This window comes from Eschrichtius robustus, chromosome 3 (genome assembly GCF_028021215.1).
Source record: "Eschrichtius robustus isolate mEscRob2 chromosome 3, mEscRob2.pri, whole genome shotgun sequence".
Taxonomy (NCBI): Eukaryota; Metazoa; Chordata; class Mammalia; order Artiodactyla; family Eschrichtiidae; genus Eschrichtius; species Eschrichtius robustus.
The window spans coordinates 69,552,211-69,575,767 of NC_090826.1; positions in this window are offsets into that span (position 1 = coordinate 69,552,211).

Sequence of the window (23,557 nt, forward strand, 5' to 3'; positions counted from 1 at the left end):
GATTTCAGGAGAAAGACCACTTTCGTATGCTGTAATGAGAAACAGTTTCATAGGGCATCAGGAGCTAGAGATGGGGTTTAAGGGAAGCTGAGAAAAATCAGTTCTGTGATGCGGTAAAAGAAAAATTAGTGGAGTAGAGTTAATGAAGATTCATCCCAACTTGGATTTCCCATGAGGCTTACTGAGACTCTATTGAGACTTCATTGTAACTCAACCTCTAACTCAAAGAGGCTGCCTGAAACACTAGACTTGAGTGGGAGGGTAACGGCCTTAATATGATCTTTCAGGGAAAGTTGAGTCCCTTTGTTTAACTGAGAAGTAGTATTAGATTTTGTCACTGAAGACTTTTTTCAGACTTATAACTTATTGTACGGGGTCCAGAGTAGTTGTGTTTTCTCAATCTATAAGGCTCTTGATCTCTGGCCCTCCATTATTATTCTTAACTCATTCTTAAATGGCTCGTTACAACTTGGCAAGAACTGCCAACGCTCTGGCTCTTTCCCACACTTCTCCTAGAGCTGCTGGCACAACAGGTAATGTCTGCTTTCAAGTTATCATAGACAGCAATTTTACCAGGTATTTTTATTGTACAACCAGGATCTGTAGTTTTCCAGTCTCAGAGATCAGTGTTAGCACCACCTGCTGCTCGGCTGCTTTTTTGTTTTGGCAGCTCTACCTTCCGGTAACGGTGACACTCGCTATAGTAAGTTTGGCCACATTGGGAATAACTCCATTCCAACCAGCAGGAAGGAACATCTGAATGTTTTTCATTCTAAACATACCGTACATCCTTTCTACTACATTCTGATGGTTAGAACTGTCACATGGTCATTCCTAACGATGAGGAGTTAGGGAAGTAAAGTCTAGCTGTGTGCCCAGAAAGGAGGGAAAATCCATTTAATGATCCAGCTAGCACCTGGCACAAATGGAGACAGTGCTGTGATAGATTGACAATACTTGCCATGGATGAAGCGTTGGTGTGGAACTATTTGTGTCGTGTATTTTCTACCTTTGTCATCATCAGTGCAGTTAGAGACGATGGTTAGCTAATATTCTTAACTCTTCATAAACGGTCCTTTTAAAAAAAAAAAAATATATATATATATATATATATATATATATATATATGTATGTTCCTCTCGATAGATTAGTCCCCACCTTTTCTTAATAATCCTCCTGAATAAAACTTTCCAAATAAATTTTGGCTCAAAATGACAGTTTAAAAGTTAAAACAGGCACTAGAGAATCTTTTAGAAAGAGCCCAACTTTAGAATATCCCTCACTTTAAAAATCTGCTGTCTGTTCTCTACTTCCACAGTTCCCAAATATTTCAGAAGCAATATAATCTTCAGTTTATTTCAAATCCTAGGATTTCCCTAGGGTGCTTGTCTCTCTACAGGGCATGAGTAACTAGGAACTTTGGTCTGATGCTTATCCACTTGGTTAAAGCTCACGGAGAAGAGAAATTGCCCATGTAGAAACTGCGGTGCCAATCCTTGTCGTTGAACGTAAAATAACTCGGGCCTCCAGGGTTAATGGTAACATGAGAATCACTTGAGGCTCAGGTAAGAAAATTGTAATTAAAAAGGAAATAGAGTTTGAGATATCGCTGAACTTTATTATATAAAAGTACAGTGCAGCATTTCCTTCTTAACCTTGGAGCCAAGTCTCTGAAGGTGCTGGGGTTTTTGATACCTAGAAAATACCTTGATGAGGGAAGAAGGGGTGGAGTGGGGTTAAGTAGACCACTGCCAGAGTTCTGCCCTGAATTTTATCAAATAATTAAAGCCTGCTTGCCACCTATTTCAAGTTTCTCTCCTTTTGTTTCATCTGAGCTCAATTTTCCTCTCATCAGCTCCTAAGTAAGGAGCTTTTGGCCTCAGTTCCTTCACCATGGAGCCGTCATGCTTCCCTTAACCCCTCCTGAATTCTCCCCCAATCCCCTATTTTAGGAGTTTAGCCAAGTAGGCAGTGTCTTTAGTTTTTGTTATGGTCCTGTTTTATTTTTATAACCCAAATTGCACGGCTTAGCAGTGTTTTCTTATTCCTTCTCTGTGACAGACTGAAATAAACATACCACCATCTGATAAAGGTCAGCTTTGAAACACAGCTGCCTGTTGTGATTGCGGATCAGGCCACAGTGCACCCCAAACCTTTCCTGACTACTAAGAAAATTTAAAATCCAATTAAAACCCTTAGCCTCCTCTTTAAATCCTGAAGGGCTCAGGGACCCAGCCTCCTCAGAAACAGCCTCCTGAAGTCATCTTCCCCTTCCTCCTTTCAATCACCACTTGCTCTCAGCAGTTGTTTATTTCTAGGATTAAATTGAAAAGACCTCAACGAAGTCATTTTGGAAGTGAAAACCCAAGAGCGCAGACCTCTCACTTCCCACTTATCCCCCTGTCTTTCTATAATCATTCACAACGTGACACACAAAACATCCGGCCTCAGCAGGCTCACCAGCTTGGAATCCTAAGTCTGCCGGTGCCTGGTTTTTCCCCCCTTGCATTCACACGGTTTAAATGGAGTCGAGCCCAGGAGAAATTGATTTCCCCCGGTTGCATTATACTTACATGTTTCTCTGATCACATAGCAACGCCGAGTGCCTAGCAATAGGACAGTTTGAATCAACACCGCATGCAATCGGGGAAGGTAGGGACCTTCACTGCATCTGCTTATTAGTTCCTTTGACAAGAGAGACCCAGGGCGCTTGGTAGCATGCACCTGCCACAGGGGCTCAGGTCCGCAGGAGTGATGTGGCCTCACCAAAGGACTAAATTGCAGCATTGGTTTGCATCTCTCTTTGTCAAACTTCTGTTCCTCTTGATACCTCAGCTATGCCACAGACTCACTGGGCCAGAACCACTCGTCTTTGTGTTTGTGCACATGGGGTTAAGGGACTAAAAAACAGGGAGGAGTATTTACCCTTTAGGAAGTTAAGTCTTAGAAGGCTGAACAGCATATGACTGCTAATGGGGGGTTTCCTTTCACTCAGGTGATCTGGGAGCTAGAACAGCACACATGTGGTTCACATCCTCAGCCCTGGATCCATGATGGCATCTGTCCTTTCCATGCTATTGTTTGATGGCTAAGCTACAGAGCAATACCTTTGCAGACAGTTTACATGGAGGGAAATTTTGCAAAGCACTGAAAGGAGTTTCAAGTCCTCTCAAAGTCCACAGGGTTCAGTGAAAATAGAATCTAATCAACCTGTAAAAATTGAAATCCCACATCTATCGCATGACTTGATTTGATATGAGGTAACTTCTTTTTGATCCCCAAGCAATAAAATGAATTGACTGTCTCTTCAGGAACGTTATCTGCATCTGCATCTGCTTTTCTCAGCCTCCTTCTCTTCATTCTTGGCCTTCTTCTTTCAGACTTATGGTTCTGAAAACTTCCTAACTGCTCCTTGGCCCTGGTATAATTCATCTTTCCTGTGGTGACCGTGGCTTTTCCACTAACTAAAAACAAAAGGAAACGTGTCCCTATCGCTTCTCTCCTATTTATGTTTGGTATTTCTCTACCCATCCTTTTCTGTATTCTCCTTTCCTTGAGTTTCATGATTTCTGCCCTGATTCCCAGGGTTTTACGAGGAGTTAGTGAAGAGCCATTTCTTAATCAATCAAATTTGAATCAGAGAAATTTCAGAATTTTGTATGGTGTTTGGGCAAAAGTCCCCTGAGCTCAGAACATGTAGGTAAGTTTTGGGCAAAAGTCCCCAGAGCTCAGAACATGTAGGGAAGTTTATGTTTAAGTAAATCTTCTTCCATTAAGATAGGGATACCTGTAATGTGGAAAATCAACAGTGGTTGGTTGATTAAGGGAGATAATCACAGCCACATGGATTTTATCTCGGAAGAGTTTTGAAGAAGGGATTTACATTATATAGTAAGAGTACAGAAGTCACCTAAGGTGGAGGGGTGGCATATATCATGATTCAGATGTGGAAGTAACTATTAAACATACTTTGGGAAGAATATATGGGCTTTTTTCTTTATGATAGTCACTTCATTTTTTGATGCAAAAAATTAATTTTAATGCCTGCCTACATTACACTAACCCAACTTGGCGATAATTTGTAAAACTTGTTGATTCCTATTAATTACATCAGCTTCTATATCATTAGACATGTTCTCCCCAAAACCTTGTCCTACTCCAGTACCCAAAGCATATATTTAGTGTAATGTATTACATGTTCCTTTATGTATTTTTTAAAATTAATTAATTTATTTATTGGCTGCATTGGGTCTTCATTTTTGTGTGTGGGCTTTCTCTTGTGTCGAGCGGGGGCTACTCTTCATTGAGGTGCGTGGGCTTCTCATTGCGGTGGCTTCTTTTCCTGCGGAACACGGACTCTAGGCGTGCGGGCTTCAGTAGTTGTGGCTCGAGGGCTCAGTAGTTGTGGCTCGCAGGCTCTAGAGCTCAGGCTCAGTAGTTGTGGCGCACGGGCTAATTGCCCCGCAACATGTGAGATGTTCCCAGACCCGGGCTCGAACCTATGTCCCCTGCATTGGCAGGCGGATTCTTAACCACTGCACCACCAGGCAACCACTGTCCCTCCTTTATGTAGTAATACAAATAGCCCCTTATTCAGAGAACCTCTAAGGCCATACATAATGCACTAGTTCATTGTAGAGATAAAAGGAGAACATTTTTTTTTAATTAGTCAAGAATGGAGGAATACAACATAGAACTCATCAGAATTTTACTAGAGTCCAGACTCCTTTACTCTAAAAAACTGCATGGGGATGTTAGGGAATATAATTTAAAGTCACTTTCCAGAGACAATACCTGCAGCAAGGGTGCCTTCTAGCATCAGGCCAGCACACAGGTTCAATTATGAATGAGGAGAACATCAGTGAACTGGCCCAGCTTCTCCTCTGTCTGCCTCCTGCCATGCTCTCCTATCTGTACCCTGACAATGCTCCCCATGCTTTCTGCTGCTCAACTTCTGAGCACTAGTGAGATCACAGCCTAAGGTGGGAGAGCTGTGTTTCAGTTTGATCCACTCACTCAGCAACAGAGGAGGGATAGGCATGGGGTGCTTTGCTCAATTCCGTTTCTGGAGGAGAAAGTTGTTGAAGCCAGCAGACTTGACTTGTTTGACCTTCAGCTTCTATCTGCCTTGAACCTAAACCTTGCTTTTATTCTTTCTCCTTTTTCTCTTTTTCTTTGTCGTTGTTGTTGTTTTTCATAACCAGCAGTGGTAAGTATAAAGGTACTAGTTAAAGCTGGTCTGTGTTTGTGTGTGGAAGTTGAGTGTCTTGGGTTTTGGGTTTGTATGTGCCTGGCATTACATTAATAAAGAGTTCCCATTTTAGGATTCTAAAATCTAAAGATTACTCCTTTGAACATTTTTCAATTATTTTTCTGATTTCGTGCTCACATGTCCTAACATACTTCATCTCTCCTGTAATATGAGGAGAGATAATAAGAGGCAATTTCCACGTTGCTTATCTCTGCTTTAATGATAACATATTGCATGGGAGATGTTATTTTCAAATGATTTCATTTTTTCTCGGTCCTGTTTCTAATCCCACAGCAAATATTTGCTTAAATGGTGTAAGCCATCTGTAGTTTATAAAACACCTTTAAGCTACTGTTTTAAAGTTTCATACGTTTTATTGTTTTCCTATTTATTTCCTGCTGATATCAACATATACCCTGCCAAAACCAATCTCTGGTGGATACTAACATATTCATATTGAACATTTGATCCAGGAAGTTTGAAGATAATAAGCAGAGTAAACATCTGTGAGGGCTAGATAATTTTTAATATTTATGGAGAGTTCATTTCTGTGTTGTAATCCTTATGATTAGCTTGGTTATTCAAGATACGTACAGTACGAGTCCTTGCAGTGGATTCCATTGTGGGAGATATTTGAGGATTGAGTACTTAACTGTTTATTAATTGGGTTTTCAACTATGTAAGAGAATATTACTTGTAAGAATTTCAGCACTGTGCAAGGTTATCTATGGAAAGGAGTTGTTCTCATACATTTTACAATTGTCACATGCTAAATGCACTCCAAAAAAAAGTTTTCCACCTTAGAGAGAAATGTCCAAAAATAAAACAAGTTATTCCTAGTAGTAAGGCAATTCATGTTTTTACTATGAACAAGATGTCAATGCTTGGCCTACCCTTTGGAAAACAGAAAAAAATATAACTGTGGAACTAAAACAATATCTCATTAGTGTATTTCATTTCTTTGTAAAGTGTTTCATTTGTTTGTAAAGTTGTACCTAGAAACAATTACTTACAGGTTCAAGATTAATACCAATTGTATGACCAGAAATTTGGTCTGAGGTTTTTTTTTAAAAGAAAGTATTTTCATATATTCACGACCCCTCTCCCAGACAGTTCTCCTTAAAGTCAGATAAGGTGAACTGACTGGCACGAGAATATGATAAAATAATACATTCTGTTATCGTGAACTGATAAATAAATTAACCATAAGATTTAGATTCAGAGATCTGAAAACTATTTTAGAGCTCATGTAGTTTCACTCTTCATTAAACTAAGCCCTGAATAAATTTGAAAAAACAAACAAACAAACAAAACTCACCTGTTGACATAACCTAGTTTGTGGCAGATTCAGGACTAAAATCCAGCTCTCATATAATGCCTGGAGAAGGGTGGATCTAGAAAGTAATCTTGAAAAATGGCCCAAATGAGTGAAAGTATTAATCTGCAGTGACTATTCCTGCTTATGAACTACCACTAAGGAGGCTCCATTTTTCTCTCCAATCCTCTCAAGCACATTATTACTTTAGAGAGAGCCACCAACCCTGAGTTTTTTAAATTGGTAGGCAAAATCACTCTTTGCCCAAGAAGGGTAGTTGTAGGAAAAGGGGCTGCGGGCTTTTTATTCTGTTACTCTCTTCTCCTTTTCTTGTTCTGCTTCACAAATTCCATTTAGATCCTGAAATCAACACTGAAGATAATTTATCATAGAGCAGAAGAAGCAGGCTTCTCCTCTTACCTAGTAGCACTTGGAAGATAACTGAAGAAGGAATTGGAAGTTGGTCATAGCACCGTTATCTTGTTCTGTGTTGTTGTAAGCTACCTAAATATATAAAGTTGATCAATTATTAGTTCATTAGAATGATGCAATGGATTTCCATGCATATTTCACTTTGTGCCATGTAGAAATACAGTTTTATTTCTTATTGAATTTGGAGTTAATGATCCTGCAGAAAGTATTAATGAACCATAGATAACAGAATTCCTTAGCACAGAAGTGCTGTGTCATCCAGAAAATTCTCTAGAACAGTGAATCTGATAAACAAATAAATGTCTTACCTCATGGGACCGTATGGTTTCCCCAACACCAGAATGAAAAATAACTTAAGAGTTTATCATGCACAGGCTTGACATAAACAAGATGAAAAGAATAGATTTTTAAAATAAAGAAATCATTTGGACAAATAAAAATCCTTAATGTTACAAACTTTAAACTGACCAGCTAGCCCAAGGCTGTCTGTAGATCCAGGAAGCAGGGACCAATGTCTCTGCATTGCCAACAGCCACCCAATGCCTGCCCCAGGCTCACTATTTAATAAACTGTTGTTGAAGTAATTCATTGATTAGCTAGTCAGTTATTCAATTAAAGAAGTGTTTTTAAAATTTTTCTGAATGATCCATACATATCAAATGCAATAATTGAAAAATGTGCAATTAAATGATTTGGTGATAATACCCCTGGTAATTCAAACAAATCAGCAAAATCTAGAGAACATAATAATGGGTTCTCGACAAACTAAGAAAAATTGAGTAAGGAAGTCAATATTTTGTGTATGATGCTTCCCCAAAGCCTGCATATAAACTAATAGAAGTCTTTTAACTGACTTGTGTAGATAAGAACCTTGTTTCCTACTTGACCCTGCAAAGCCAGTGCAATGATAATTTTGCACACTGCTTTCTCTCTGTTCAGAACGACATAGGACAGGCCATTAGTTTCACTTATAATGAAAAATCGCAAAGATAAAATGCTAAACGTAATTGGGCGAGGGACTTGAGCTTAATGTTTCTCTCAAACAAAATGCCAGCATCCCTCAAGTCTTGCTGTGAGATATCATCTATAGGGGCACTTTATTGTGAACCTTGTTAACCTGGTCCATTAAGCCATGAAAGAGTTTACAAAAAAATTTTCAGGAGTAGTGGGAGTATTTCCCCTCCACTTTGAGGCTTTACAATTCTAACTCAAGATCTTTGAAAAATGAATTCTTCATTCTTTGTTTGCTTAACTTTAATCCAGGGAACATAATTGAGACTTTCTTGGTGGCACATTATGGGGGTACATATTATTGCATCAAAACTTTTCTATGGGCCTGGGGGCAGATGGCATCAGCTTGTCATCATTTATCATCCAGCTCTTTACTTCCAGGCCTTACCCCTCCTCATACAGCTGAATTATCCTGATAAGCACGTCTTCATGGCCAAGGGTTGCAGGACGTGAGACGTTTTGAGGTGTAGATGAATGTTTACACAGGCACATAAATACATACATACTCAAGAACACATGCTCGATGAATGGAGATGGGTTTCAAATGTTACAATATGGAGAGGGATGTGATTACATTTCTTTCCCCACCTCTCATTCTTTGTGGAGCTACTCTAGTCCATTCTGCCCCTTAGTCTTTATATTTGGAAAAAAATAATTTAATTCAATAAAGTTTTGGTAAATGCCTTCTATGGGCCAAGCACTAGAGGAAGTGTTGGGGATGGATAATAAATGTTCCCGCCCTGGATGAATTTGGAATCTACTATATTTTTAAAAACGTTGAATTAGCAGCTGTTTTATTTTAGTTTTCCTCACATGGAGGCCTTATGCCAATGACTGGTTACCAGCACCCTTGCACTTATTACACAGCTTTAGCAGGCAGGACACAAAGAATAAATGAGAGAGGTGGTTTATTTGCAGAAGAAATAATATTCTGTGGATTTATAAACAAGTGTTTCAGGATCACAGCCTAAATCACCTTACTTGCCACCTTCACATATGTTAGTTACGTGCCCGGTAGTCATGGGAGTTTGTGATTATATTTCTGTTGTTTACTCGTTACTTTAACTTCTGCCAACAATTCTGCCACAAAGTGTTTATAATTTTTGGTATCTTCATTTTTTTTTCCCTTACTTTCCCTCTTTCTCGTATATTCTGGTTTTTCTTTTAACTTTCTTGGTTTTATTTTGAAAGGGCTGAATTTTCAAAGATGCCATTAAACAATTACAAATGCTTCTTTTCTTGGTAGACAAACTAATGAGAGCATATTTACTATAATTCCTTTGATTTCTGTAATTGTCATTTGTTCACACACTTTTGGTCAATAGTGATTAGCTGAATTATTAGGCTAAAGATTATTTTTAAAATTCCTTTTGTCTTATTTGTTTGAATTCTTCAAGAAATGATCATATCATGAGGTGATAAGATCACATTTTATCTTCCATCCAATGATATAGTTATAACTATTCTGTATATGAAAATGAATGTCTTTATGAAATAGCTTACATTTTGCTTTTCGTCTTTTATTTTTGTCCCAGTGTGTTTCAATTCTGTGACTCCTCAACAGCTCCTTTCTAAATTTCCATATCATAAAGATCACAAAACAGCTGTTGTATGGAATCTTTATGAATGCAGTCTGACCCCAACAAACAGGAGAAAATAGAAAGGACTGCTTATAGACACATTCAGAACATCTACTTAATCAGTGACAAGGAAACACACAATTAACTTTAAAGGGAAGCAGGGACATAGCGCACTTTGGAGGACAAAGGCCTCATGACATCTTGTGTCCTCGGCTGAATGCAAAGTTAAACAGCCGCACTTACACAAAAATAGCTGTCTATAAAATGCCGTCTGTGATGCTGAATGTTTTGGGTGCAGGGGAGGTGGAGAGAAATAATGTAAGGTAAACCAACATGGGGTAGACATCAGAAAAGCTGAGGCAGTCAGGAAAGCCAGCCTTATCCGCAAGTCCTAGGGTATAAACAGCAATAACACTAATAATTACCCAAGCAAAGAAAACATAAAGGAATCTTTCCATAGATACGGAAACAAAAATGTGTTCACCCAAATATATTTCTGTCATGTCTGGAAAACCAAGACTGTTTAGCAGTGCTGTAATCATCACAAGTACTATCTTCCTGGGAGGGAGAAGCTTGTCTTTGTTTTCTTAGGTTAGTGTAAAGCGCACATTAGTGGGTAAAGACAGTCCCCTTAGGTAAACACCAATCTCATCTTGTATGTGTAAACACAGATTTAGACATTTAAAAAGTTCATTCGTTATCCAGTTAAGTAGGGCAGGGCGTTTGCTGTTGCTGTTAGTGAAGAGTGAAGAGAAGTATGCATTCAGTATCAGGGAGGCTCTGGATAAATAGAATGGGCTGTATGGAAATGCTCATTTTGTAGGATCTATTTAGTATGAGCTTCTGAAAAATAGCCCCGGGGTTTGAATCAGACTAGAAGTGTCATGGTTCTCTCTTTAGTCTTATAAAGACACTGAATTTGATCTCTGGCTTCAAGACTTTCATTTCTTACACATGTGGAAAGACAAGCATTGGTACCGCATGGGCAGTGGGGCTCACCCTTGAAGAGGTGTAATGCTTAGGAGCAATTTATCTAACTTAATTTATGTTTAAAGGTAATGAGCTACAGAAGTGCATTACTATGACCTTGAATCGAAAGGTCATGACCTGGATGGTAAAGGGTAGTTCCTGTGAGAACAGGATCAAGAAGGCTCTCTATGCCAGAGAATGGAATATGAACCCAAAAGGAAAAATGAAGAAAGAGTGAGAAATTGCAAGTGTTCTTTCACGATTAAAAATGTTTTCAAAGATTTTAGCAATGGGACGAGGGGCATACAAGAACTAAAATGTGGTGCTAAAGTTGTGAAAGACAAACTTTCGGATGAAAGAAATCTGGAGTTGAAAATAAAAATACAATTCTCACTTTCTTTCCTTTGCATGCCTTTGAAATTCAGAGCACTACTCTGGTGGACGAGAATATTAACAACCGGAATGCAAACTGAGTCGGTATAATAAGAAATATCAAAACTCTCATTTTAGTAATCAGAGTCTGAGTCACAGAGGACAGCCCTGCTTGAAGCCCATTAACACATCATAATAACAACCACCTGACGTAATGAAAACAAATGAATTCCAAAGAAATAGAAAATGTAGGATTGGGTCATTATCGCACAAGCTAATGAGGAACAGACTTTACCTGTTGTCTTGGGTTCCAAGGAAATGTTTCAGTCCACTGAGGGCATTTTATACCAGGAAATATTTCATTCTGTTTTGGAATTTCTCCTTGGAACATGTTACAGAGCTATTTTCTTGCCTTCAGCCTTCTTGTTTTAGTTTAGCTCTGCTGAAATCTCTGTCTGTTGCTCATTACTTTATTTGTCATTTTACAGAAAACAAGGATGTGAGGGAGCTGGGAAGAGAAGGAGAGAACACTGAAATTTAGAACATTAAAATTTTAGTGTTCTAACTCAAAATGTTCAAGTGATCTGGAGAAAGGACTCTTTTATTCTTATTTGTCACATTCTTTCCTTTATTTTAGAGTTTGGTCCTTGCTTCTGATAACCAGTCCTGGACCAGTGTATTGGAACAGGATGAGCCCAAGCTTTGGAATTTATGTGGCTTTGGGTAACTCAGGATTCTAATTCATAATATGTGGTAAATAACAGTAACGCATGCTTTAATTCCATGCGTGTTATGAGAATAAATTTGTGTGTCTTCCGAAACATTTCTGCCCAGCTCCCAACATCATTGGTAGCTTAGATCAGTTCACACATGGACCACTTCAAAGGCCCCTTCCCTTCTCTCCTTGCTTTCTTCTTTTTCAATCCAGTTCATTTTCCCCAGTACAATGTGGAGATATCCTCCTCACATTGCAATTTAGAGCTTATCTTTCTTTCCTCCTCTGATCTATTACCCAACCATTTATTGGCTGAGGGAAAGTTCCCACATATATACATATCTCCATTTTTTTTAAGACTGAAATGTGGGCAAATTAGGCTACAAGTAATGCACATTTCTTCTCACCTAGTTAATTCCACTCGTTTCTTTTATAGAATTAATTCTGTTTTGGCATCCGCAATGCCTAGATTAATGCCTAAAACCTAGTAGGTGCTTAAAAGTCTGGGTAATATATAGATAATAAATGGATAAAAGTCATACAGAAACTCTAAAATACTATATGAATGTTAGCTCTCTTCTTAAAATATCAGATCCTCTTTTGGTTCATTAGTGTTTCTATCCAATGCTCACAGCCTAGAATGCAGCAAGCACATGCTTTGGACAGATGAATTCAAATTCTAATTCTCCCACTTATTAAGTTTATGACCTTGGACAAGTTATGGAACATCTCTCAAATTTAGTTTGCTTATCTACAAAATGGAGACAATAAAACCTACCTGACAAGGTGAAAATGCCCATCTCATAGGGATGCTGTCCGGTACTGAGTAGTGTATACTACTTAGTGTAACACCTGGATCACAGTAGGGACTCAATTCACCTTCTTTGCCTGACCAGATTAGCCTGTGGATAAATCTGGGAGACTGTGAAATCTTTTCTCGTGGCTTGCTAAATATATGTTATGCATTTTGTTGTATGGTTGTATTCTGGACTTACCTTACCTGTAACCAAATCCTACATGAAGGCGACTGCACAATGAGATTTCAAGCTGCAAAACAAAGATGCTAACACACTCAAAACAATGTCTTACTACAATGCCAAAAAAATTCCCCAAATTGACTGTTCAAAAATGATTTGTTTTGCAAATATACCTAGGAATGGAAATTATTAAATTGCAATTGATATTTTAATGTCAAGAAATAGTGTAAAAATAATCTCAGAGTTGGAAGATATCCTAAATATAGGAAGACAACATATTCTACTTTGCTTGGGGTAGTTCTAGATTTGCCTATTTTTCTGGCATACAGGAAAATATTTAACAATTGTTCATAGCATTTGTCTTTACACTGGTCCCGTTTTGGATGATAAGTTATATTGTCACTCTACCTAAAGATATTTGTCCAATCTCTATCTCATGCTTGAGTTCCTTCTGCAATAACCATATCACATGGTTATCAGTTGGCTTGAATTATTTTTCTGACAGGGAACTTACTACCTCCTGAGGCAGCCAAATATGTTGTGGCTTGGTTCTGATAGATCTTCCTTAAAATAAGCCAAATTGGGCCTGATTTTTGCTTCCACCCACTGTTTCTCACTATACCCTAGGGTCATACAGAACAAGTCTAATGCTTCTCCCACCTGACAGCCCTTCAAATATTTGAAGACACAATCATGTCCTGCCTGAGGGTGCTTATTTCCTGGCTATGCATCCCCATTTCTTAGTTCAATTGTTGCTTGTATAACTTGGCATTAGAATTTTCTCACCATTCAGATTGTGCTTCTCTGAATGAGTTACAGTTTATCTTTATCTCTAAGTGAATAGCCCAGAACACAGCAACATAATACAACTGTGGTTTGACTAATACGAAGATAAACAAGACTGGAATTGCTGTCCATGGGTACTATACTTCTAGTAACAAAACCAAATATTCAGTAGTTGTTCTGCTCACCAAATAAAACTGACTTTTTTCAGTTTATTTTCTAAAAGTGAAGCCAAGTTTCCCCCATTCCAGGATTTGCGCCGTTGCATTTTGGTAATCAAAGTGTAGTGTGAAGAGTGATGGTCAAGGGAATAGTGCGTTGATCAGACACGATTATTTAGGAGAGAATTGTTGCCAGTTTAGGTTCTTGTTCCAGAAGGGTAGTTCTGTATGTTTTCTTCAAGGGTGGGATTGTAGTAGAAGAACCAAAGTCAATATAGGACAGAAAACTTGGTATGGAGGACATTATTAATGCAAACCAATACATCAGATTCTCTTCCCTCTCCTGGGCTAATAGAAGGTTCAATTTTGCAGCTTCCTATGACATCGAGCAGGGTCATTTCACTAGTAATGGTCAATTGAGCTTTGACCAATGGTGATGCATATCATTTATAAGTTGATGCACCAAAGAGGAGGTATATAATTTTCAGTGTTTCCTTCCACTGCCAGGGAGAATTCTGAATCTTTATGTTGAAATGGAAATGTCATACTATTAACACAGACTGAAATACCAAGCTACTCTATGGGGACAGCTGCCATGGAGTGTCATCAACTTTTACACTTGCTAAGACCTGCTGACTGTGTACTTGTTATCAAAGGAAAGCCTGAGTCTATAAACATGGAAGAACTAGTTAACAAATGATTTGTGGCTTCCATTTCATAATCACTTACTATGTGATAACCACTGTGCTGAGCGCTATCCATAGATGTTCTTGTTCTATCTTTCCAATGATCCCATGAGTTAGTATTGGCTCTAAAATACAGATGGAGAATAAAGTTACTTCTCAAGGTGTTAGCTGGTTCATTTTTAAACATAGGTCTTTATGGTTCCAAGCTCTGGGTTCTTGCTACTTTATTATGCTTCTCTTACTACATACTTAGGTATATAATCTTGGTGTCCTTGTGGTCAAGTGAAATGTGATTAAGTTTAAAAGAACATCATTAATAATTCATTCAACCATTCAAACTTTCTTTCAATAAGCTTTTATTAAGCAATGATTTTAAACAAAGTACAGGTATTAGATATTAAGCAGATTAAGACAGGGCCCCTGCCCTCCCACTTCTTTCTTTACTCACTTCCTCTTTCTTTCTTTTTACTGGGGAATAATTCTTCTCCATGCTTAATATTTCCCTTCCAGTGAAATGAGCTCAATTAGTGTAACTTTGGGTCTCTAACTTTTTATTTGCTATGTTTCCGGGGGGGTGGAAGGATGCAACTGATTGGTTAATCTGGGAAAAATAACTAAAATTTTTAGACTAATTCTACCTTTCTTCTTTTAGGAAGGAACCTGGCTTCTGTGAGCTCAGTTTCTCCTCTGCTCTTTTTTACTGAATGTTTTTTTATGTAAATTCCCTCCACCTGAAAAGGTCTATTCCAGCTCACTGTTGCCTGTGACAGGGTTAGCAAATCACTCTAATTTTGGACATCAATGACCAAGTTCATTTGGCTCTCAAATTCGTCAAACTTCTCCAACTAACTTCTGTCAACAAGAAATATGGTGTTTTTGCCTCTATATTAGTTTTCTACTGATATATAACAAGTTACCACAAACTTAAGTGTGTAAAACAACGCACATTTATTTTCTCTTAGTTTCTGTAAGTGAAAAACCTGGGCATTGGTGTGGTGGGAATTTCTGCTTAGGACCTCACTAGGCTGAAATCCAGATGCTGGCCTGGGTTGCAGCGCTCATGTGCGCTCCGAGTTCTCAACCACGCTAGCTGGTTGTAGGGAGAAATCAGTTCCTGCTGCTGTAGGACTGAGTTCCCTTTCCTGGCTGGCTTACAGCTGGTGTTGCTCTCAGCAGCTAGAGTTGACCCACATTCCTTACCACAGGATCCCCTCCATTCTCATGTCAGCAACTACAGATTGAATCCTTCTTATACTTACAAGCTCTGACTTCTGTGGCCAGCCAGATAAAACTCTGTGCTTTTACAGGGTTCGTTTGATTATGTCAGGCCCACCTAGATACTTTTCCTAATAATTTCTCCTGAGCCATATAGTAAAACCTAATCACAGGAGTAAAATCCATCGTATTCCGTCCCAGAAAGTTTGTAATTCATGCACTCTGGGAGAGGGAAGGGTGAGAAATCTTGAAGGTCATCTTAGAATTCTGCCTACTGCAGCCTCCATCTTTATATTTTACCCTATTTCTCAAATTGTCAAAAAGTGAGGTAAGAGAGAGAGGTTTTGTTTATTGGAAACCCTTCAACATCTCCAATATTTTCTTCCTTGTCTTTTCTCAATTGTGTGTGCGTGTGCTTAATAGGTTCCTTACCACAAAGTTTACTGTGACTCTCTCTCTTTACTCAGACTCTGCTTTCCTGCCTTCAAGAAATATTCAAAGAGTTTTCTGAGAATTACATTTCTGGAATTTAAGGAACTTGGAAATGAGGTCCTTCACATTATCTCCATATTTATTATATTCCAAGACCCCAAATAAAAAAATACACTAGGCTATGTACAAGCTTATAATTTTAGGCATGGCAGGTTAGTTAAGGAAAGGCCATGGTTTATTTTACCAAGTCCTATAGTAGACAACTAGAGCTACTTAAGAATAATTCTCCTCGAGTCTCTAGGATCTTTGTAGTACAGTTTCATTTTGCATGTAAAAAAATTGCCAAAAAAAAAAAAATCTTGTGGCTAGTCAGAAGTAAGAAAAGACAATGGTGAATAGAAATACATTTTGCTTTATCATGACTTTCCTGTTCACTGGAAGAAAGCAGCATTTTAATAACTGAATTGAATATGTTGTTGTATTAGATGCTTGTAAGTTGTTGTCTAAGATGCTTGCTATGAAGAGTTTAAATAAGAACAGAATCATCTTTGTTTATGAGATGCAAGTCATCCATTCATCTAAACTTTTACAACCAATGCAGTGCTAACTAAAAATATTCGCATCTGTGCAAGGTAGGTATTACTGGTTAGAGAGAGATTTGGTAGCCAACATGACTGTTCTCTATCATTTAAGCCCATAGTATAATATGTGACAATATCAAATGGTCAAAATATACGATTTTCCTGTAAGAACACGCACATAAGAAAAATTGAATGATACTGGGAAATCAACTGGAAATATACCAACGGAGCTCACAGTAATTTCAGAAATCTCCTGCTTCAGGGCTGGTGAAGCAGCATCCATGATTACTAAATTGCATACACTTGCCAAATGGTGAGTTGGCAAATCACCTTCTAGGCTGAGTGGCATATTTGATAACTGGAGAGCACACAGACATAAAATCAAAGCAAACATGGAAGTCTTTTTTTTTTTTTTTTTCCAGACTTGTTGAAAAGAAATGGAGACTTGCTCTCTTTTTCATGTACTCTGGGTTGATGTTTAAGAATTGCAATGAAAAAAAAAAATTAAAAAAAATAAAAAAAAAAAAAAAGAATTGCAATGATTTCAGCCAACAGAATGCTGTCAGAATTCCTGGACTGATTCTTCATGGCTGTGACTCTCCATGCTGTGTAATGCTGGTTATGCTGCAGCGCAGAGCGTGACGTGCTTCCCACTGACAATGCGGTATTAGAGCACTGGCTTCACTCCAGTATTAACAATCATTTCTGGTACCGCAGGGAAATTGTGCTACCCCTTTATGCTGGATGAAGTGTCTTAAATAAGCATTTAGTGTATTCATTGTAACAGTTGCTTTTCTTGAATAAATACCAACTGCTTATTAAAAACCTATTTGTTGAAGATAAGCAGCTATATCATAAACACATATCAAATTTATGGTTACTAAATCTCACTTAATATGCTTTGCATATTCTATTGGTTTTTAACATACTGTACCAAGATGACTGTATTTATTCTAACCCTTCAAATAAAAATAGCTGCTATTGAATAAATATGGATTTTCCCCACTCTCTGTCTTATTTACACAGTGTTAAAAACTATGTAATAGTTACCTACACTATAGTATTCTTAGCAGTGAAATTTTTCAATAAATGTGTTTTTAATATTCAATTGATTTATAATCAGCAGAGATTAAGTATCTTATTAAAATCAAATTAAAAGTGTGAGATATTTATGACATTCCTTGTAATATATTACCCAAAATTCCTCTTAATCTTCTAGTAGCCCTCCTGGGAAGAAGCTGAAACTCTGTTACAAAAAAAAAAAAGATTATTTAATTTCCTCCAGAACAAAGTCATGTAAAAGAGCTAAACTATCTGGGCAGTGATCCAATTTACAAATTAGTATCTAGATTCTCACCCAAGAAACAATGTATGAGAAAGTTTTGTCTTTTTCAAATGTGCCATGCTCTCATTCAAGAAGCTGATGGCAATTCTTCATGCCTCCACTATACTTATGAATAATTGAATTGAATTTTTTCCAAGATGCAATTTTATAATTTTTATTATTTTGTGTTGTTGGTTATGAGATGAGGATAGCCTCTCTCTACTAAGGTTATGGGACCTTTCATATGACAGCTGACATTTCTAGGCCTTACATCATGAGAAGAGGCTACCTAAGATGTGGCCTTTCCTATACCTACCTGTGGTCTATGCATCAAGACATCTGTAATTTGAATTGTTTTTCACTGATTTCTTACATTCACTGATTGAAAAAAAATGTTAGAGATGTGTTTCTGGGTTTTGTTTTTTTTTTTTTTTTTTCTTGGCTATCTTACTGGCTTCCTTTTAAGAACAATCTACACAATTTATAAACATAGAATGTATAGATTCCAGCTGTTGGAAACTATGTTATCTGTTTTGAGAGTGTTTTAAGATCTCAAGAAACTAACTTTCTATACAAGATTGGCATTTAAAGTGGAAATTGGAATTGAATTACTAACATGAAACAAGATATTTAGGGTAAGAATAATCAAGTTAGTATACAGTCCTATCTAGCAGCCATAATAACTCCAGTGAGGGTAACTACCTCCCTCTGGGCATTGGAATATTTTCATGAGGTCATTCAACAATAAAGACACTATTATACATATTGCTCTAACTCCTTTCAGTACAATTTATTTTATTACTGAGAGATTTGATTGGAATCCTCTTTGGTAAAAGTCATGAAAAGCTCATTATGATTTTTTTCTGTATTCTTCTGACTTTCTTGATTATTATCTTCTCTAGACAGCAGCCAGACGTATAGTAAGCATTGCCTGGGGGGTTGAGCTTTTCCTGGCAAACCAATTTACGGAGGTCAATAGAACAAGGGATTATCCCCGATTGGTTAGGTAGAAGCTAACCTAGGCGCTTCAAAAGAGCTGTCCGCTTCTTTTGCTCTTTGTGAATTCACTTATAATCAATGGGGTGTGAAGATTACAATCCTGCTTCTAGTCACATGTCCCTTTTTCTTTGCACTAGTATTGATTTAGTCTATGTATGAGTCTACGTAACCATTAAAGGCATTATTGTATTCCCAAATCCTGCATTCAAAGAAATCTAGAGTGTCCTTTTAAGAGCTAAGAGGACAGATGGGTCTACCTCTCTTAAATTATATTGCATTGGATTCCTGTTGGGAAAACCACCATTGGGTAGCTATTTATACACATGAGGGAATTGTCTGACAGTGATTTTGAATAAGCAGAATGGATGTTTCAATTTTGGAATAAAAATTGCAACAGAAATAATAATATAGTTATTAATTCTATGAGCCAGATTTTATAGTGAGCACTTCACATACATTATGTCATTTAGTCCTCAGAACAAAGCAGTTGAATCCTATTTATTGATAAGGAAAGTTGACACTTAGACCAAATAAGTAACTTATGCAAAGTCACACCGCTATTAAGTGTTGACCTTGATATTAAGAACCAAATCTGTGTGAAGCCAGAGCCTTCTACCCATTTTGTTATGCTACTACCAATACTTTAAAATGCTTTTTTAAAGTTCAGAAAATCTAGTTGATTTCACATGATAATAAATGTTGTTGGAGACTACTTTTCTGGTTTGGTACTCAGTGTCTTGTGGTAATTTGGCCTTTGTCCAGCTACCTTGAAGCACTGACCAGCTAGGATAAACTACTTGAGTTGTTTTCAACACCAATAATTTTTAGCACAGCATAAATTCATTTGTAACAACATTTATTACATTGGGTAAAATTGCAGGTACTTGTTTCTCTTTCTGCTACTATGTCTTTTTTGTTTGTTTGTTTCCCTAGTGCCTAAATTTGTACCTGAAATAACACAGAATTTGCTCAAATGTTTACAGAAAGAGGAAGGAAGGAAAGAAGGGAGGGAGGGAGGGAGGGAGAAAAGAAAGGATTGGAAGAGGAAGGAAGGGAAGAGGAAAAAAAAAGAGAAGAATCTGGGGGACAGAGTTGCACCCTAGAGTGTTCTTTAGCTCTTGAGTGTTATTCTTTGAATATATGACTTGATTGATTATGTGTACTTGGCTTTATAAATGTGTGTAAAAAAAATAGTGGAAACAGATTTTTAAATAAAAATGTTACTGCCTCATGCCAAATATATCTTTGATATTGCCAGAGAAACACATTTAGAGCTAATTTCTTTTAATTGAATATTTATTTCCTACTTAGCACAAATCCATCTACTAATAGGTCCACTAATTACACAAATGCATGTGTTAAATTTACGTGAATAGCTCCATTGCTGGAAAAAAAAATGACCAGGTATCCACAAAACTCTGCCTCATTTAATACTTTATGATAATTTGGAAGAGATGTCATAAGAGATGCTGAAACAATGAAATACCTGTATATTAACAATAAGATTTTGTATCAAATGCATTTAAAATTCTGAGTAAATGAAGGGCATAAGCAAGACAAGAAGTCCTTCTTATGTTTTGGGCAGAATGCAAGTTCCGAAACAAAGAGATGGAAAATATAAAGAGTGTGAATTTACTTGGGAAGTGCATCTATAACTCAAGGTATGACAAGTCGTCTAATAGAATTGATCATATTTTCTCTTTTTATCTGAACCAGATGGCCCCTTCTTAATTAATATGAACACATGGTTCCAGAGAGTTCATTGCAGTCTCCCCACGGCCCAGCTGCACCACAAATGATTCTCACTTCTGGGAGAATATATTGTCTCCCTGCTACAACCAGAACCTTCCGAATAACCTTCATTGCAACTCTTGTCTCCTTCTTTTTTCTTAGACTAATTATCTTTCCAAAATAATCAGAATTGTAATTTAAATATTACAGTACATAATTAACCACACTGGTTGACAGAGAATGAGAAACTGTGGCTCTAGGCAAGCATCAAAATTAATATGTACAATCGGGAATACATCTTTTAGCCTAGGAGTATCATCTGGCTGGTATGCGGCACGGAGCTGAGCTGAGTGGCCAGGCCTCCTCTGACCATGGGCTGCCTTGGGTAAGGTTTCTGAAATCCCAGGCACAGTCAGCCTGCTCTTGCTTATTTCTGATGTGTTGTTTTTCTGCTTCTCTAGGTTAAATTTAACTGCAGCTCCCCAATGAGCATCTCTTTCATCCTCTTAGAAGTCTCTGGCTCCTTTTAAGTGTCAGCGTTTGTAGGTATTTATTGCTCTTATTGTTTCTGACTTGTCCTCTCCCACCAGTCGTGAAGGGTTCTCAGTCTGGCTGTCTCCAAGGCATAGTCTAGAAAAGTGGCTTAGCTGTGAACCCTGAGCGTTTACGCACTGGAGAGAAGAGTGGGGGTGTGGGAAATGGCAAATAAGCTGTAATTAGGTCCCCGTAGGCTGCACAACCAAGAATCATCTTCAAGCTGCTGAATTGTTAGATGAAGTTAAACCTTGTTGACTGTGAGAGAAGGGAATAGGTAAACCAAGCACAGCAGGGAGGTTCTCTCTGGTTTTCACCAAAACCTGGACTTATCAAGATTTCTGTGATAATGTTGGTTTTCAGTACCTTTTAGCTGAAATAAATTTACCAGAACTATGCCAAAATGATGGCTCCCGATCACTCATCACCAGGACTTGTTCCCTGAAATTAATGGTAAAGGAAGATAGATCATTTCTTTTTCATCTCTTAGGTGAACAAAAGGTAACACAAGGCTGCAGCCTGGTTTTCCATAAGAAGCAAAAGGAATCAGCTGAAATGTAAGTTGAAGAAGAGAGGAAAATGAAACAAGGAAAGAAATAGAAAATTAGTGATAATTTGACAATCAACTAAAGCCTTTTGGTTGGCTTCATTGTTACTTTTGTGAACTTGATAATAACCTTTGGCTCACATTTGCAGCTTCCCTGCTGATACAGCATGCTCACTTTTCTGCTCTCATCCTTTTTGGTTGTTGTTATTTTGTTATTCCCTTGGGTTCCATTGCTGTTGTTTTTGTCTCACGGAAGGGCATAATGTAATGGATCCATTCACAGAATTTTTTAATTGGGTCCATTGCTTCTGCCTTGAGAGGAGAGCTGAAGGCAGGGATTTTTCATCAGAATCCTTGCACCTTTATTGAAAGTGAAAGAAAGATAATGGCTCTGGCAGCTATGTTCTAATAAGGTCTTCCCCTTAACGACCTTAGAAAGTAAATTAGAAAACATGGCTACAGTTGGTGTTTCTTGATTGGATCCATTTTTCTTGCCCAGAGGATGTAAATGCTAGCATTGTTCAATTAGACGCCACCTTCTTCCTTAGAAATTGAATACTTTTAGGTAGATTTCACCATAAACTGCATAGGAATGTGGATGGTTGCCTCTGAGGGTACCCAAGTCTGATAATAAGCTGAGCTGATAATGGAGACGACCACTTGTTACATTTGCCTTTGAGTGTAAGTGACACTAAAAATCTCTTTTCCAATATTTTCTGAAAATTAAGATTTATTTGTTTAGTACTCAGAAAACACTCATTTATCTTTGTTTTTTTTAAACATAAACAATTATAATAGATGACTATTTTTTCCAGTATTTAGCAACCAATTTTACAGACAATTAAATTATGCTAACAAGATTAATCAACTTTTAATGTGAAACTGTACTGTTGATTTCATTGTATATGTATTTTATGCTACTATCAAATATGCCAACTAGCAGTTTATGTATATTAAAAAACCTATACCCACTTGCACCCATGGCTATTAAACAATTAACCCACTTTTCATGGGTAATCAACCCACAATAATTTGGTTTGGGTGTTCATTACCCAGATTAATTCAAATAAAAAAGACACAGTGAGGCAGAAATTGGATAAGTGGATACTATCTAATCCCAACAGTCTTAATTTTCCATAGGGATGTCTGAATTGGATTTTGACAAAATATCTCTTTTCATCACAACCCCCCAATCAAACACAATGTGATTTTTCTCTATTTCTTAAAATAAATTATTCTTCCATGAATTGTGTGGCATTTGTAGTCTTTGAAATTCTCAAGGATTAAGGTTATAAATATCTTCAACCCCCTCCAAAAAAACCCTACACAATTAAATTTATTATTTTACGTATATATTTCTGTACACAATGTACAAAGCAATAAACATAAAGAATATATTAGAAACTTCTTAAAGTTATAATTAATTAGTTTTAGATTCTTAGAAAAATTATGAATTCCAGCAGTGGTGCTTAGTTCTTCCCACTGTCTTTATAGACCCTAGCTACTATCAGTTAATCAACGGCCAAAAAAACTAAAAGAAAAATGTGTCATCTCAGGGTATCAGGTCCATTTTGTAATTTAATTCCTCTCAAAAGGCCAACACATCTGTCCCTTCTAATAATAATCAATATCTAGGAAGATTGAGTTTTAACATATATTTGGATCTATCCATATGTAAACAAACATATAGTTGAAAGTAACCTAAATAGCCAACTCTATAAGAATGTTAAATAAGTTTCTGTATGCCTGTGTCATGCAAGCACCCATTTAAAATAATCTTTATGAAAACTAATAACATGGATGATGCTTATACATTATACCAGTGGTTCTCAAACCTGGTTGCACATTACAATCAATGAGGGAGATCTTGAAAAAATAAATATGACTAACCTCATCTTCTAAGGATTCTGATTTAATTGGTCTTGAGTGGGATATGAGCATG